Source organism: Mus musculus, chromosome 15, assembly GCF_000001635.26.
Source record: "Mus musculus strain C57BL/6J chromosome 15, GRCm38.p6 C57BL/6J".
In the NCBI taxonomy this organism is placed as follows: domain Eukaryota; kingdom Metazoa; phylum Chordata; class Mammalia; order Rodentia; family Muridae; genus Mus; species Mus musculus.
This window is the reverse complement of record NC_000081.6, coordinates 25,013,663-25,031,831: the sequence shown is the minus strand read 5'-3', so window position 1 is coordinate 25,031,831 and position 18,169 is coordinate 25,013,663. Positions and strand designations below refer to the sequence as shown.

At 38.1% G+C, this 18,169-nt stretch overlaps 1 long non-coding RNA gene across 12 annotated transcripts in view; it reads left to right on the top strand.

The window, feature by feature from the left end:
- The first annotated feature begins 4,131 nt into the window (after nt 1-4,131).
- Gm2824 overlaps nt 4,132-18,169 on the top strand; it is a 51,880-nt gene continuing 37,842 nt past the window's right edge. For 7 of the 12 annotated variants that reach the window (XR_001781655.2, XR_875061.2, XR_003951494.1 and 4 more), the window contains exons 1-2: nt 8,909-13,703; nt 13,821-13,896. This is a non-coding gene — a long non-coding RNA (predicted gene 2824). Of the gene's footprint in view, nt 4,607-8,908; nt 13,704-13,820; nt 13,897-18,169 lie in introns of those variants that run through there. The other 5 variants (XR_003951495.1, XR_001781651.2, XR_875063.3 and 2 more) reach the window with 5 other exon arrangements.

The window sequence follows — 18,169 nt, the reverse complement described above, 5'->3', positions numbered from 1 at the left end:
CTGGCTCCTTCTCATTCTCTGGCTCATTCTGTCTTTACCCATATCTAACTTGTTCTCTCTTCAACCTGTCTCTCCTGTCTCTGTAAAACAGGTACTATGCCAAGGAGCCATTTCTTGCCATCAGAATGAAGCTTTGTCACAGGGAGCCTGATGTAATCTGTAAATCATGAAAATACTTGGAGCGATTACCTCAAAACTAAAATTGCTTTAATTTTTTTCTGTTGATTATGAATACATAAATGATTCAATAAAAATATTCATTGCATATTAAGTCATCAACTAGGGCAAATGTGCATTTTTGATAGGGTCTTCTTGTCCTCTGATTTATAAGAATCAGATCAAGTTCCATTCCTGTCAGAATTCTTTCACTAGATGTTCTCACTCTGACCTCAGCTTCTCTAATCTGATATCTGAAGCTTCTCTTCTCTAATATCGATGGCCTTTGTTATTTCAGATCTTAGTTATATATTCATGTGCAACTTAGAATAGTTTTCCTTTTCTCCTTTGCTGATAAGCATGTACTTGGTACTAAGGCGAGCACCCTGTCCTCCCTGAAATCATCTTTCAATGCCCCATGGATTGGATGTGAAGAGCATGGATGCACCCTTGTCCCTGGCCGCAGTACCATTTGTATAGAGGAAAGGGGTGCTTGCCCCTCAGTTTGGTATATATTGTTTCTGACTTCCTATTGCTATCTTCATCATGAACAATTCTGCTTACTGAGACTTAGTTCTGGAAAAGGTCTAGAGAATTAAAGAAATTCAATGTATATTTGGTAAAATGATAAATGGGAGAATATAAAAATGAATCAATATAAGAGTTAATTATTGTGTTGTTGTCTATATCAAATAATGAGCAACTGCTTATAAATCAATCCATTATTTGTATCAATAAATTAAATAAGGACAGAGCAGAACCAACCAATCATACCGATCAGCTTAGGAAGAGCACATTTATTAATAACATATTAATAATAATTAATAACATATTAATTATTAATTAATAATAACATATTAATTAGTCTCATGTTCACATTCTTTCCTTTGAATATATAAAACATCAAATGTGTGTATTAGATGAAGGTCTTCTATTTTTATAAGAAGAGATTATCTATTCTCTTTATCTATTTTTACAATTTTTAGAAACTTCAATAATATGAGGAAATAGAAATAAAAATTATGAACTCCTAGGATTACCAATAAATAGAAGTAGTATTTTAAACCCCTGCACTCTGTTTTCTTTCCTTATCTCTCATGTGGGTCTCTCACTATTTTGCGTGCTCATATTGAAGTGGCTGCATCGTACTCAACATGGAGATGGTCAGTGTCAGTCTATTGAAGGGCATCTGCCATTGGCCATTCATAGTTCAGTACAGCAGAATAAGATGGATTCAGCTTGCTGAAATGAAGGGCATCCAGCACAGGCCCTACGGTAGTTTCAGTGCTGAGACAGGGTTTCTTGGGTCAGTTCTTTTGCAAGAACTTAGGCAAGCCAGTTCTCATAGGTGGGAAAAAGTTGGAACCATTTCTGAATTGGAGACTGTCAAACAGATGGGTCCGTTTAGCTGTTGGCTCTCTTGCAAATACTTGAAGGAGGTGAGAGTCAGATCAATGCTTCTGTGGAGGTGAGTGTACATAGGCAGGCTAGGACAGGAAGGGGATGTTCAGTTCTGTGGATCCCTTGTGTCCTTACCTGGGTCTTGACCCGGTCATGGAAACACATCGTCTAGTTGTGGTAGCATTCACAGCCTCACTCTCTGCATACTGCCAGGATCAAATTTCATTTTCACTTTTGAATGATTTATTTTATTAGACATTTAGCTACTGTTTGGACTTTCCTAGTCTTTATATATACTATATTAAGCATTATTTAAGGATACTACATTTTTTGAAAAGAAAGAACCTATATATAATTTTAGCATCGAACAAGTAATCATTCGGATATATGTTTGCCATATTTTCCTGGCAAGTACCAATCTGACCTAATGAGTATCACATATTTAAAATTAATTAATAAGTGGTAGTGGAATGTTAATTTTAATTGAATTTGAGTTTTGGTACTTGTTTGGTACCTTTTCCTGTGTCTGTCTGGTTAACCTTTGCCTTTTTAAAGTTTCTGTTCACATTCTTTGTCAGTTGCCTAACAGAAGTCGTATGTTTCTCGTTACATCCATGCTAGGTTTTCAAGTAATACGGTCATAGTCTAGTCTAAAATATTATTTAGTTTCTCACTCATTTGTGAAAATGCAAACTATAGACTTGTTTTAGAAACTGAGAGGGTTGCCAGTCAGGCCCGGGAAGCGGAGGGAAGAGGCTGGGAATAGGGAACAGAATATAGCTAGACAGGGAAATGGTTCTGGTGTCTTACAGAGAAGGTCATTAGTTTCTTAGATACTTCAAAATAGACACAAGAAATCCGTTCAGACATTGCCGTTACACAGGTACTGTGTTTGGGGAGATGGATTGGATCATAAAATTGTACATATGTATCACATTACCATACTTGGCTAATGATGTGCAAACATGTGTCAATTAAAAGTGAAAAATAACCATTAGTACATTAAAATTTTATATGGTTCATCAGGTCAAGTCTTTCCCTTTGTGTGCGTGTTCCCTCATCTTCATACGTCTTCACTATTGTCAAGTCCAATTCCGCTGTTAAGCTTAATGACTTTGTTGAAATTATTTTGGCACATGATAAAAGATACAATTCTAAAATACTAACATAAGATTCTTTTCTACTCAGGTTTTAAGAATAATCGTATTTACTTTCTAGAATAAGTAGTATCTTTGATTAGAGTTCAATATATTGCTATTAACGGTGAATGCTGGTTTAAGAAATATTATTAGATAAAATATTGATTTTTTTCCTTCGAGGGTAAGTTCTTCCTCTTTGTAGGAAGCACACAATGGGTTTTTGAAAAGACAAGTCGACACGTTTGGGTTGCAAGACTCTACAAAGTTAGTGATTTAACATCCACAATGAGATAACGATGCTCAGCATTAGGCAAAATCAATTGATAATCTGTTGCACCACAGTCGTTGTGTGTTATTTTTCTATTTTCTCCGATCTTTTTGGTTGGAACATTTATCTGATGTACAAGGAAAATTTCCTGAGTGATTACGTGCTGGTGATATTTATGTTTGATTTTTTTTCATTGTATGTAATCTTGTTTTGAGTTCAAGTGATAAAATTCTCTGGGTATAAAACTTATATGCTTCTAAATATCTATTAGTAACATAGTCCATATTTAAATAAAAATTTATGAATGTTAGCATTTAACCCCTTGTGTTTTCCCTATCTATCTATCTATCTATCTATCTATCTATCCATCTATCTATCTGTATGTATAATTAAGGGAACATAAAAAAGCAAAATCCCTAAAGTGCCTAGGAATCAATCTTATTAATAAATATTTTTATACTGACATTCATGCCTGATAGTTTTATGATAAAGAACTCAATTACTTAGAAACTATAAAATAGATGTGTAAAGTTGTCCAAAACAATTAAACATGATTTCAAGAATTAAGCCCCAAAGTCCTTATAATTGACAGTGACACAGGAGGTATTTATATGGAATTCCGTATGTTAGGAATGAATAGTAATGCTTAATACTTTCAGAAAAACGGACAATTGCCTCTTCTGATTCTTAAGGCTCGGCTTCGTCAGATCCCACTGCTGAGGTGACATGCTTGATTCATGTGTGACAGTCTCATAGAACCCATCATGCCCTGCAGCTAGCGATTGCAGCCATTATGTCGCTTAGTGTTTCTCCTATAATTACGTTTCATTTCATGTGTCTTCCAGAGGACACTGAAGCATTTTTACTGTCACTGAATAGTAACAGAGAGAAAGTAATTCTGGACTCAAGGGATTTTAAAGAAATGCGGCTTTACTTTAAGCTCACTGATTTGCATTGCTACATTTATTAAATATATATATATGTGTGTGTGTGTGTGTGTGTATGTGTGTGTGTATGTATGTATATATATATATATATATATACGTTACAATTTCTGCTTTTATTAATGATAAGCATTCCAATATTACAATGTAGGAAAAAACAGAAAAACTGGTATGCAACTGTGCAGCTTCTCTCTCTCTCTCTCTTTTTCTTGCCTTTATTCTGTCTTTCTTTCTTTGGCTAGGGGAGGGGAGGAACAATCAACTCTCCTCCCATATGCTTTAACTTCCATGTCTATTTTGCCATTATCCCTTCTGTTATGATATGATTAATGAGAGCTCTCCTGAATCTCTAAACACCCTGAAAAGCAGCCAATCCCTTCTCTTTGGAGGCTACATTGAAAATAACAATAAAAGTGAGGTGGTGCTGGCATTTGAAGTCTTTAGAGAACCCATCACTGTGATCTTTGTACCACCACTGGGGAAAGAGGACATCTTTGCACGTGTCTGGCATTGTTCATGACAACAGGGCAACCGAAATAAAGCAAGAGTTTCAGGGAGTAGCATTAGGATGCAGCCCTCCCGCTGTGCACACCAGTTTCCTGCTCAGCACAGCTGCCTGCTCAGCTGGGGGTTGGAAATCAGCACTGTGAGAAAAGACAGAAATGACCGTGATGCGTGCCTCTCTCTATGAGGAAAAGGTAATGTTCAATTAACGCGTCAGCCTGCTGCTTCGGAACTGACTTATTTCTGTCTGTCTGTTTGTTTGCTGTTCCTTTCGCTTGCTTTTCTCTGTGCTTCCTTTTCATTCAATGGAATAAACTGCCTTAATGGAAAGTGTTGGGGCTGCACTTGTGTGCTAGGAGCCTGCTCTCCTGTGGCTTTACTGACATCAAGTACAGCTTATGTGTTCAAACTCACGGGGCAACTCACGCATGGCTCATGCCGTTCTGGCTAAGCCTCATGCAGGATGATAAAAATACAGCTGAATGAGAAGACCCTACAATAAAGGAGCTTTTATGCGCGCAGGGCTGACTTGAGATTCTTGTTTGCCTTCCCTTTGCTTCTATGTAAAATGCCTCCCCTGGTGTTGACAGTGAGCTGTTTCACATGTGATCTGAGTATTAAAACCGATTTTTTTTTTATAAGTGGACATCTTAGCTTCTCAGCTGTAAGAATCATATTATATTCATTTTTTTAATGCTTAAAATTTGTAATTGTGTTGTATAGATAAAAATTTAAAAGAAACATGATTTTATAGAATCCCTTTCTTCAAGGGATTGTATTATTCTACTTCTTAGGGGCAGCAAATCCATGAGGGCCCTGAGGAAAATCCTTTTATCCTCTCTGAGAAAAATGTATTTTACCAGGGCTGAACGATCTGACAAAAGGCTGTTCAGCGACACCGTGCGCATGATGTATGGGCCAGTGTGTGCCTGCCTCGGCTTTCATTGTATAAATTTCTTCTAGGAGTTTCACTGGAAAGCTTAATGATCTCGAACTCGAGCTCTGTCCTTAGAATGAAGTCCAGGAATTGACTCTCCATGGGAAACAAGCCAATTTCGTTATAGTTTAAATACCTGAACCAAAACATTGGTTGTTCTTATTTTGATACTCACTAAATGTGAAATTACTTTACCAGCACTTAATATGTGTTGGGGGCTCTGGGCTTGGTGATGGACACAGAAGCCAAGCAAAGAGTCCCACTTCTAAGATTTCTGCAGTCTAATCTGGTTTGTTGAGAGAAGATATGATGTTTAACCCTTTCTATACAACTCTCGTTATAGAAAAGTTTGAGAGATTTCATTGAATTTCTCCTCAAAGGACATAAGATTTGCTTAACTGTGGGCTGCTCTGCAATGAATTATTTTTTATCTACTTAGGCAGCCAGTGTTGTCAAAAGAATATTTTATACAATTCACCTTTGTAAAAAGAAGGCAACAGCCTGTCCCTTCATATGACTTAAAAGTTATGGGGGAGCCTGGGAGGAAAAGGGGCAAAGATGTCCTAGAACTCGGAGCTGCTGTCCTGATCACATGACTATGCTCTCACGCCCTGCACTTACCTGAAGGAAATGATGGAATGGTAATAATGGCAAGTCATGTACCGTGCCTAGACGTGATTTCAAGGTAAATGACACAGACTCTGCAAAGACTTAGCCCTTCAAGTTCTAGTTTAAGAATGTGAAGAAATTGTTTCACTGGTCACAGTGTATAGGATTTTAAACTTTGGGCATTCAGAGGAGTTCTTGCTTTGTGCTTAGCTTGATTTGCTTATAGGAAAAAATCCCAAAAACCTGGTGTCTAACATTTACCGGGATTTCTAAGCACTGTGTCTGCCCTGAGCAATAGTGACACTAGGCACAGTGAGGATGCTCTTAGTATCCATCACAGGTGCACAACGGGAGTAACTTGGCAGAATTCATATGTGGCTTCATGTAATGGCTTAGTTTTCACAATTAATTGTATATGTGTGTGTGTGTGTGAGAGAGAGAGAGAGAGAGTGTGTGTATATGCATCTCAGTTACTGCTCTATTGCTGTTTATTTTTAATTCTTTCTTTTTTTCTTCCCTCCCTCCCTCCCTCCCTCCCTCCCTCCCTCCCTCCCTCCCTCCCTCCCTCCCTTCTTTCTTTCTTTCTTTCTTTCTTTCTTTCTTTCTTTCTTTCTTTCTTTCTTTCTTCCCTCCTTTTATTGGATATTTTCTTTATTTACATTTCAAATGTTATCCCCTTTCCTGCCCCCGCAAATTTCCTATCCCATCCCCCCTTTTCCTGCTTCTATGAGGATGTTCCCCCACCCATTCACCCACTTCCATCTCCCTGCCCTCGAATTCCCCTACACTGGGGCATTGAGCCTTCACAAGACCAAGGACCTCTCCTTCCATTGATGCTGGACAAAGCCATCATCTGCTGCATATGCAGCTGGAGCCATGGATCCCTCCATGTGTTCTCCTTGGTTGGTGGTTTAGTCCCTCGGAGGTCTGGGGGGTCTGGTTGACTGATATTATTGTTCTTCCTATGGGGTTGCAAACCCCTTCAGTTCCTTCAGTTCTTTCTCCATCTCCTCCATTGGGGACCCCATTGGGGACCCTAGCTCAGTCCAATGCTTGGCTGTGAGCATCTGCCTCTCTATTTGTTAGGCTCTGGCAGAACTTCTTAGGAGACAGCTATATCAGGTTCCTGTCAGCAAGCACTTGTTGGCATCCACAATAGTGTCTGGGTTTGGTGATTGTATATGGGATGGTTCCCCAGGTCGGGCAGTCTTTGGATGGCCTTTCCTTCAGTCTCTGTTCCATACTTTATCTCCGTATTTGCTCCCATGAGTATTTTGTCCCCTTTCTAAGAAATAGAAGAACAATCTTTACCTCTTTTATGGCTTCTCTCTTGATTTTTACTTTATCTACCATTTATCTATTATTATCATCTATATATCATATCTGTTTATCTCTATCATTGATCTATATTTAATAATCTATCATCTAGCTGTCTATCTGTCATCCATATACCTTACCTTTTATTTCTATCTTCTATCTATCTTGAATTATCTATTACATATCTTTATATCATTATATCTATCTACCTATCAACTAAACACATGTACACACCCATTTATGCTCTATCTACATTGGATTATCTATTACCTTTCATCTATCAATCAATCAATCAATCAATCAATCAATCTATCTATCATCTATCTATCATCTAATCTATCATTTATCTATTCTTCTTCTATTTAGCATCCATTTACCTTTTATCATCTTTCTACCATCCATTATCCATTTACTGTCTGTATATCTATCTTTACCTATATTCTATATATCCATTTGTCTATCTATTATCTGTATGTATCAAGTCATATATAATTTGTCATCCTGTATATTTATATTCTATCTATCTATCTATCTATCTATCTATCTATCTATCTATCTAGTTCTTTCTCTGTGTATATATATATATATATATATATATATATATCTTCATATATCTTTCTTCAAATAAACATACACTATTTTTAGTTCATACTCTCATATCTCTAAGCTGCTCATCAATTATCAACCTAGAGCAAACAGTTGAAAACCTAAGTTCTCATGTTCCCTTGCAAGTGTGAGTGTCGGTATGCTTTACATAGGAATCTGGAGAAATGAGTATATACTTGCCAAATTTTTTATGGAAAATTTTGATTTCTTGATATGAGCACCTGGTATAAGACATTCCTGACATAATCTTGCGCGGGGGGGGGGGCACTTCTCTATTAGGTCTCAAATTCAGATTGTAATGTTGAAAGCAGCTGCATCCATTTTGTCTCCACAAAGGAAGAAATATGACCAAGCAAAGCAAAAGGAGAATTCCAGAAATGCCAGCCTCAATGTGATCAAACTAATAGAACAACAATACCCATTGAGCATCATAGGGCTACTTTAAAATTTTTCACACATTGTTATGGTTTGTGCATGCTTGGCCCAAGGAGTGACACTATTTGGAAGGGTAGCCTTGTTGGAATAGGTGTGTCACCGTGGGTGTGGGATTTAATACCCTTGTCCTAGCTGCTTGGAAGTGATTATTCTGTTAGCAGCCTTCAGATAAAGAAGTAAAACTCTTAGTTCCTCCTTTACCATGCCTGCTGGGATGCTGCCATGTTCCTGCTTTGATGATAATGGACTGAATCTATGAAACTGTAAGCCAGCCCAAGGAGCTGAAGGGATTTCCAACCCCATAGAAAGAACAACAATATCAACCAACCAGAGGTCACAGAGTCCCCAGGGACTAAACCACCAACTAAAGAGTACAATGGGGGCTCTAGAGTACATGGCTCTAGCTGCATATGTAGCAGAGGATGGCCTTATCTGTCATCAATGGGAGGGGATCTGTGCAGGCTCTGTGACCCAGCATAGGGGGTCATAGACTAGGGCACTGAGGTGGGGGTGGGTGGGGGTGGGGGTAGTACCCTCATAAAGGCGGGGGATACGGGGGAGGGGGTTTGTGAAGGGGAAACTGGGAAGGAGGATAACATTTGAAATGTAAATAAATAAAATAACCAATAGAAAGAAAAAAGAAAAAAAAAGAGTTGCATTGGTCATAGTCTCTGTTCACAGCAGTAAAACTCTACCTAAGACACACATACATGATAATTGTAAATATTTATGAAATATGATAAGCTATTTTTATAGATATATGACCTGAAATTACTCCATGTTCATTAAGTCACTCTAAATGACAGTGTGTGGTTTTGTTCAGTTAAGAACATTCCTAACTGAAGCCATGTGTGCATGCATATAAATCAGTTCATTAGAGATTATTGACAGTTGAATATTATGTCATAGAGTAAACAATGAACTTATAAGCAACTGTGATACTTATACTTATGATGATCATTTCACTTGGTACCCAAGAACAAATTAAAGAAATTCTGATATTATTCTAAGATTTGTGACCAACTGATGTATTTAATGTTTCTTATAAGATTAGGGGTTTCGATATTTCTCTGGCTCAATTTGTATATAAATTTCTGTTAGTTATAATAAAGTATATTCAAAATATTTGAATTTATAACTTCTTGTTGAATGACATTTTAAGGTTTATGTTCCATACATCTTTGCATATGAAAGAATTTATTAAACACTTCCTGTTCATTGAGAAAACTTGGTTATAAATGTTAGCCTTGTGATGTTCCATTCTACACGTGGACATATAGTTTATTTAGTTACTCACATAGACACAACATTTAGAAGCATCTCTCATGATGAAGTTTTTTCCTGACAAAGCACTACATAATTTCAACAATTTCTATAAAAATAAATCCCAGAGAAGATAACTACATAAATATGGGTCCTCCCCAATGTACAAAGGTCCTCAGCTTTTTTGTGATATGAATATTATTGTTGAATTGTATGAAGCTGCCGTAAACATGTGTTATGAATAGCAAGAACAAAGTTTCAAAACTGCTCTTAGAAGAAAACGAGCACAGAAATGAAATGTTAGTGCACTGTTGGAATGAATGAGAGTAAATGTGGACTAAAAGATAATTGATCCCAAACAGCATTGATTTCCAGGTCTGCTACACTTTCTGTGCCATTTTGCAATAATATGGGCTGCCTGTACTTTTTAGTTTGCTTAGCTTCAGCAAGCTCTGTGATTGGGATATTGGGTTAATTTCATTCTGCAATTTAACTATTATTAGAAACAAAGATGGACAAATAAACTTTTACTGTAAATTGGAGATAAGTACAATAGGGATCACACTGGAGGCAGAACACTGATAAGATGCATACACACAGAAGACAGAAGATAAAACAGGTGGTAGGAGACTGACTCTGTTGTGTGTGTGTTTCTGTGTGTGTCTGTGTATGTATGGTGTGCGTGTAAGATGTATATGTCCATGTGTGTATGTCTGTGTGTGTCTATAAGTGTGCATCTATATGATGTGTGTATGTATGGTGTGTGTATGTGTGTGTCCATGTGTGTGTGTCTCTGTGTATGATGTGTATGCTTATGTGTGTGTACATGCACGTGAGTGCGTGCATGTGTGCATTAAGCATATAGTCATATGCATGGGGTGATTAGAAGGAAACATACACCAGTTCAGAGTTTGTGTCCTGTTTTCTGAAATAAAAGGAAGCATTGCCTAATCATTACTACTACGGACTGTTTTCCAGCCTATGTGCAGTGTTACTAAGGAGCTGACTGCTGCCTTAGAGTAGACATGTTCTTGCTTTCTTTGAATCAATAGAGCATCTCTGAGTCAGTAGAGTAGAAAACAAGCAGAGGAGCCTTTTCCCTACATGCTGGAAGTGGTTATCACTGTTGTCAAGGAAACGCCCACACTTCACAAGGTCACCTCTGGAATAAACAGCAAGATGTCAAGAACAGATCAATAGACCAAAGCCAAGACCTCAGCCTCCTCCCACGCTCCTATTTTAAATATCCTTCCTAACAAACACTTGCTTAGCTCATTCTCTGTGTCCTGGAGTTGTCAAGTGAAGCTGATGATGCCTTAGGTCAAGCCCAGAATTTTCCATGCTCTGTTTCTTTGAAGCTTCTGGTGCTTAGTGAGGATGCTCGGAGTGGAGTGTGGGAGTGTGGTTGTTAGCCTGAAGCTAGACTAAGGCCAGTTTACAAAGATAAGCTCCACTTAGGACTGCATTTGTAAGAGATTTTAGAATGGTCACCAGACCTTTCTTAAAGCAGTAACATTTTAATTTCAGAAAACGCTTTATTATAGACTAGAAATGTGTGGAATTTTAGTCAGTCTGTTTCATTCATCTGGATGCTCATTTGTTAACTTACCCACTTATCCATTCTTCAGTCGGATGATTATAACTTTGTACTGTGTGCCCCATGTCGATTTGGGCATGAGAGGTGACTATAGTATATTTCCTACATCTAAGATCTAGAGACTCAGTCTGAAGAAAACATGACTATGGAATCCAGTAAAGAAGTAACTCGTGGAGGGGAACACAGGGGGTTGCTTAACATCTGAGCAACAGTTCTTCATGGGTCAAGGAAGAAATAGTTTGGGAAGAGATAAATGTTTGCAGGTGACCTTGGCAGTGGATATGCACTGAGTGCAGAATGCAGTGCTGGAAAACAGGTTTTGACAGAGATGGTAGCCAGGAGCAGAGATGGGAGGAGCCAGATGCTATGGAATCCTGTTATCTGAAGCTCTGGACATACTAGGGGGGGTTTAGATAGAAGACTAGAAAAGAAAATCAAAATGCATCCATGAATGTCTTTGTGCAATATTTTCAAAAGGTCACTGCTAGCTTTTCAGATATTCCATCCATATACTAGTTAATGACATTATTTAATGCTATAATAAATAACTGGGGCTTTAAGTAGCTTGATATGAGTCCTTCTATTTCCTCTAACAATCCAAAATTGGTCACACTCCTGTGCTTGCATATGGTTTGATGGAACTGGAATTTCTGAGGCTGTTTATCATTTAAAACAAGCATTGCAAAATCCAGCAATACACTCTCTTCTTTTTAAAATTCGCAACGATACCTGATTTACTGGAAGACCAATGCCGCGTTATTATGATGGGGCTTAAGATGGTTTCTGCTTTCAAAGTAGCTAGTGACACTAAATTATTGTATCGTCACTTTGTGAAATCGCAGACACCATATTTTGTTGTTAGAAAATGACGAATGCTGTGCCGACAGCTTTCCTGTTTATTAAGCTACCCTGAGCCACACTGGAATGCATCTTGTTAACTTTCCCAATAGAAAGAATAAGGATGATGGTTTGTATTTAAGAGAATGTGGCGGTCGCAAACGTTATAGAGCTAAAGGTTTTTGGCATCATCTAGGTTAGCCACCTGTTCTCTCCTCCATTTGCTGAATAAATTAGAAGCTCCTGGGAGAGTGTGTGGAGCTGACTGGCCTGCCTCGTTGCCAAGGCAACCATTTTTCTCTCTGCTCTATGACTCTGAAAGGGTTCATAACCCATTAGTGCTCCTCTGGGTAAGAATATGAGACCATTTCTTTTTTTTTTTTCTCCCTTCCTTCTTTACTCCTTTTCCTGGTCAAGATAATGTGAGCAGTAAATGCTCTTACCATATATGTATATTCCAATGCTGCACTTCCCAATTTCCTGGGGAATTGGGGTGTAAATCTTAAAGGCACATGACAGCTAAGTGGAGAGATGCATATAATAATGAATAAAAAAAATGAAAAAGCGATTTCAACCTCAAATGCTTTCCAAATTGAAAATATTGGCAGGGCAGAGTTTATTTAAAGCCCACATATGAAGAAACACAGACTGCCTGAGTCCAGCACAAGAGACACTTTCATAATGGCGTCTACCTGCCATCATCTGCTCATGGCTTCCCTTATTCTGTAGAGACAATGTAACAAGGAAGGGCAAGTAGAGATTCTTACTTAAAAATAAGATTAATCAAATCACATATCCATTTTCTGGATGGCAAAGGGCGAAGGAGTTGAAACAGGTGATTTCCCACTCTGGTAACAGCCACAGAGCTCATGTGTGCTGTGACTCCCAAACAGCACACAAAACCAAGAATTTGAGGGGTTTTTTTCTTCTTTTTATAATGCGCAGTTGTTATTCTTCCGTCTACCTTTTGTCTACTCCCTATCTTTACTCCAATATGCATTTAAACATAATTAGGGGGATTTTTGAGTGAGTAAATTTCCTTTACCATATTTCAGGAATTTTGTATGACCTCCCTTGCTCATATTAACTCCATGAGACAAATTCCTTTTCTCTTTCTTTATAATTATGCGACCCCATGCCAAGGGATGTAGTGTTGTCCTTTACAGCAATGTAGCCTCCCTTAGCCCTGAAGCAGGCTGATCCAGACTTTGACCTTGCTGCCACTGAGAAGGAAATTACCTAAGATGGAGCCTTCCGACCTAGATGGCTCTTTTGTTCTGCTACCTGCCACTGCTCTCTCCAAGACACTGCTACCCGATGAGAAGCCCCTGAGACATTCCAGAGGAACATCCTATTCTGCACACCACCTACAGGCTGGCTCCAGACACCAAGAATGGACTGGCGGAGGATGGACCTTCCCCTTTTATAAGTAGACTCTCATAGTAAAGTGGAGGACCTTGAACAGAATCCTGTCTTGGCTCCATTAACCTCTCGCAGTCTCAGTCTCTTTCAGCCCCAGCCTGCCTCCCTGGTGTATCCGGTCCTTGTAAGCTGCAGGCCAGCTTGCAACAGATTGGCGCCCGGGCCAGGGACCATGGGAACGGCGGGAAAACACTGAGGGAATCACTGTCTTGTATGGAGCTCCAAGGGAAGGAAAGAATCAGATCCTATCTGGCACGGTGAGCAACAGGTATTCATGCTAGTGCTGGCTTTAAACTTCATTTAAAAAAAAGGGGGGGTTGCTGGAGGTGTGGAAGGATACGGGCTAAGTTTGGAACAGTGCTAACCCGACGCTTTTTCCACTTAGGATTTGACAGCAAAATATGTGTTGGGACTAGAAACTGAATCAGGTGGCTGTCCGCAGCTTTTAAAAGCTGTTTCAGGTGAGAGGAATAGGGTTTAAAATGATGAAACAGATGGTTGTCTGCAGTCGAGAACTGCATCAGGCTAGAGGAATAGGGCTTAAAATGACGGAATAAAATATAGAGAGGAAAATGGATTTTGAAACTCTCCCAGAGACAGAGAGAATTCAGGGGACTCCCTGCTTTACTCTCTCTGGCTCTACAGCAGAAGTTCTGTGCCCTCTGTGTTATCTAATGTCTGGTGCACCGGTCCGTTTACGTGTAGATTCATCTGTGTTTTGTTTCGTTGTCTGAATGACTGAATGTTCTGTGTTTCATGTTGGATTCAGCCTCTTGGTTTTTGGGCAAAAAAGCTGATAGATGTTTTTTTTTGCCTGGAGGGTTCTCTTGCAATTGTGATTAATGTGTTTAGCAAATGACAAAGTGCTTTTTATTTTATAAGTATAGCTAGAAAAATTAAAATTCTCTGATTGGTCTAAGTGTAGCCACTTCATTTGGCTTTTTACTGGGCTTAGAGATGTAATATGCTCTGCGTGTCTTCATAGTAGAGTATTAGTTATTGGGTATGATCAAAAAGGTGTAACACTGGTTACTAGAAAGTGAGTTTTAAATTGGCAACTCAGGAGTCTTTCAAACATGTGGTATAAAGCAGGCAAAAAAAAAAAAAAAAATTAGGCCTCTAAGGATACTTCTAGTTGAGATAATATTTAATGTGATTCTTATCCTAGAAAGTAAATTTGAAGATAAGATTTAAAGCAATATCTCTTTAATGAAGCATTAAAGCTTGCACTGTCATGCATTCATAGGTATAAATTGGCAACCAAATCTCGCAATGTGGTGGTCAAGTTTTAATGTTGATTCTAAGGTGATCAATTGTTTTGAAATTGGGTTTTGCTTTCCCAAATTTGTAGTTATGGTCTAGTATTGCAAAAGAAACTTAGTAATTCTAAAATCTGTCCTCTTGGCAAGAGGAACTAAGCTCAGAGCAGCTTCTGAAAGGTATGTGTGACTTTCTTTTGTCTTCCAAACTGTGCCTAGGGAAGCTCTAGAAACTTGCCTCCAGGGGAAATTTCTTTTAGCTGAAAGAACACTATTGCAGATCTACCCAGATGTTGTTCTAATAAAGTTTAAATTCTAAGTTTATAAAAAGGGTCAACCAGGCTGTAGAATTTATCAGGACATTGCGATTTGACTTGCCTACTTCATGTAGTTATTATAGATTTAAGAGTTTGTTTTTTCCTTTGCATTCTGATAATTGTAAAGAGTTTTGCTTCTAGTGAACTGGTAATCACTGGAAAATATTGCTGTAGGTATGGCTAACACATCTTTACATTGTATAAGAAAAATTTGTATCATTTCTGCTTCTATACAAGAAGCTAAGAGTTTGAATCTTTCAGTGTATACTGTTTCCTAAGTGAAAAGTATGTTATTAGCTAATGCCTCTCAAGGGAAGTTTACCTTAAAGGAGCTTTTAAGTTCTGGGGAGTAGCTGTTGCTCCAGAAAAGATTCAGAGGCAATATTCTTTTAATATTTAGGGTTTTAGTTATACCATAATATCGTGGTACAGAAAATCTAAGAAAGAGAAATTGATTTGCTTCAAAATTTTATTTTCAAAAGCTTCCAGGAGATGTTAATTGGCTAAGACCTCACCTTAAACTCACCACAGGAGGACTTAAGCCTTTGTTAAGTGCTATTAAGTATGACACAAATTAACTAAGAACAAAAGGCTTTGCAGAAAATAAGAAAGCTTTTATAATTGTTATCAATTATAGTCAATGGTAATTAAATATTACCTGCTTATTTTAGTTATGTGCCCACAACAATTCCTTGGCAAGAGAAAACCTTGTTGTAAAATCATCCTTCTTCACCTCAAAGTAAAGTTTTAACACCTATTAAGGCCTCTGTGGTGCTAATAAAGAATTGTAAGATAAATTCATATAGTTTGGGACAACTATAACAAAAACTGTGTCTTAAGAACCTGACAAAGTGTCTGTTCGTTGTTTAAGACAGCAATTAAATTGGTTATTACAGAATATTAATAATTGATCTATTGCATACCATCATTTAATATAAACTTGACAATCAATATCCCAAAGATAAGTTAAAAAATTGTTTGTATGCATGTTTTTGTTTCTTCTATAAATTCATGCATGCATGCATTCCAGTTACTGTGTTTAAAAACAACCCCTCTATGGGAAATAAGTAGATGGGAATTGGATCACACGCTTATTCTTTTGAGCTTCCCCCTGCTTCAGCACAGATAATTAAGTTGTGTGCTATAGATGGTGTTTTAAAATGCTGAACAATCAAACCTTAATTTGTATATTAACAGTCAATATTATATCTCAGAGATTACAATTGTTTGTCTCTCAGATGCTATTAATTCTCAAATTTGCGAATGCTTATACATATACAACTCATAAGGAAAAATGCTGTCCTTTTAAGAAGGCTGTTTTAGACATTTAATAAATTGTTCTAGATTGCCTAGACATCTTAAAGCAATGCCATGCTGGATTTATATCTCAGACAGTCTATAGATCCTACATATAAGATAGATTGGATATATAATCTCGTTCTTTATATATTCAAAAGAATTATGGTTTAAGATAATATTTTAATATTTATAGAAATTGTGCAAATCAAATTATAAAAATATTCTTTGCTATTAGTGTCCTCAGTTACTACTTGTTTCCACAAAATAGTGTTAATTCTTGAGGACTTATACTTAATAAATTGCTACAAGTGAATGCTCTCATTTCTGATTAATAAATAAATAAATTATGCACATGACTATTAATAACTTTTCAAGCTTTCTAGTTACAACTGCTCTTCAAGAGAAACAATTGAGAGTGCTATTAGTCACTGTCCATGTTACATTAAAACTGACTATAACAGTCACGTATTTGAGATGTTTTGTCAACGAATTATTAATTCTCAAGGACAAGGTATTGTGGAACTTTAAAACTTTAGCTTCTTCTTCTCCTTCTTCTTCTTCTTCTTCTTCTTCTTCTTCTTCTTCTTCTTCTTCTCCTTCTCCTTCTCCTTCTCCTTCTCCTTCTCCTTCTCCTTCTCCTTCTCCTTCTCCTTCTCCTTCTCCTTCTCCTTCTCCTTCTTCTTCTTCTTCTTCTCCTCCTTCTTCTCCTCCTCCTCCTCCTCCTCCTCCTCCTCCTCCTCCTCCTCCTCCTCCTCCTTCTTCTTCTTCTTCTTCTTCTTCTCCTCCTCCTCCTCCTCCTCCTCCTCCTTCTTCTTTTTAACTTTTTCCACATGTATTTCTTTTTTTAAAAAATTAGGTATTTTCTTCATTTACATTTCCAATGCTATCCCAAAAGTCCCCCCACTCCCTTCACCCCCCCACTCCCACTTCTTGGCCCTGGTGTTCCCCTGTACTGAGGCATATAAAGTTTGCAAGACCAATGGGCCTCTCTTTCCAATGATGTCTGACTAGGCCATCTTCTGATACATATGCAGCTAGAAACACGAGCTCTGGGGGGTGGGGTACTGGTTAGTTCATATTGTTGTTCCACCTATAGGGTTTCAGACCCCTTTAGCTCCTTGGGTACTTTCTATAGCTCCACCATTGGGGGCCCTGTGATCCATCCAATAGCTGACTATGAGCCTCCACTTCTGTGTTTGCTAGGCCTCAGCATAGCCTCACAAGAGACAGCTTTATCAGGGTCCTTTCAGCAAAATCTTGCTGGTGTATGCAATGGTGTCAGCATTTGGAGGCTGATTATGGGATGGATCCCCGGGTATGGCAGTCTCTAGATGGTCCATCCTTTTGTCTCAGCTCCAAACTTTGTCTCTGTAACTCCTTCCATGGGTGTTTTGTTCCCAATTCTAAGAAGGGGCAAAGTGTCCACATTTTGGTCTTCGTTCTTGAGTTTCATGTGTTTTGCAGATTGTATCTTGTATCTTGGGTATTCCAAGTTTCTGGGCTAATATCCACTTATCAGTGAGTACATATCATGTGAGTTTTTTGTGATTGGGTTACCTCACTCAGGATGATGCCCTCCAGGTCCATCCATTTGGCTAGGAATTTCATAAATTCATTCTTTTTAATAGCTGAGTAGTACTCCATTGTGTAAATGTACCACATTTTCTATATCCATTCCTCTGTTGAGGGGCATCTGGGTTCTTTCCAGCTTCTGGCTATTATAAATAAGGCTGCTATGAACATAGTGGAGCATGTGTCCTTCTTACCCATTGGAATATCTTCTGGATATATGCCCAGGAGAGGTATTGTGGTCTCCTCTCGTAGTACTATGTCCAATTTTCTGAGGAACCACCAGACTG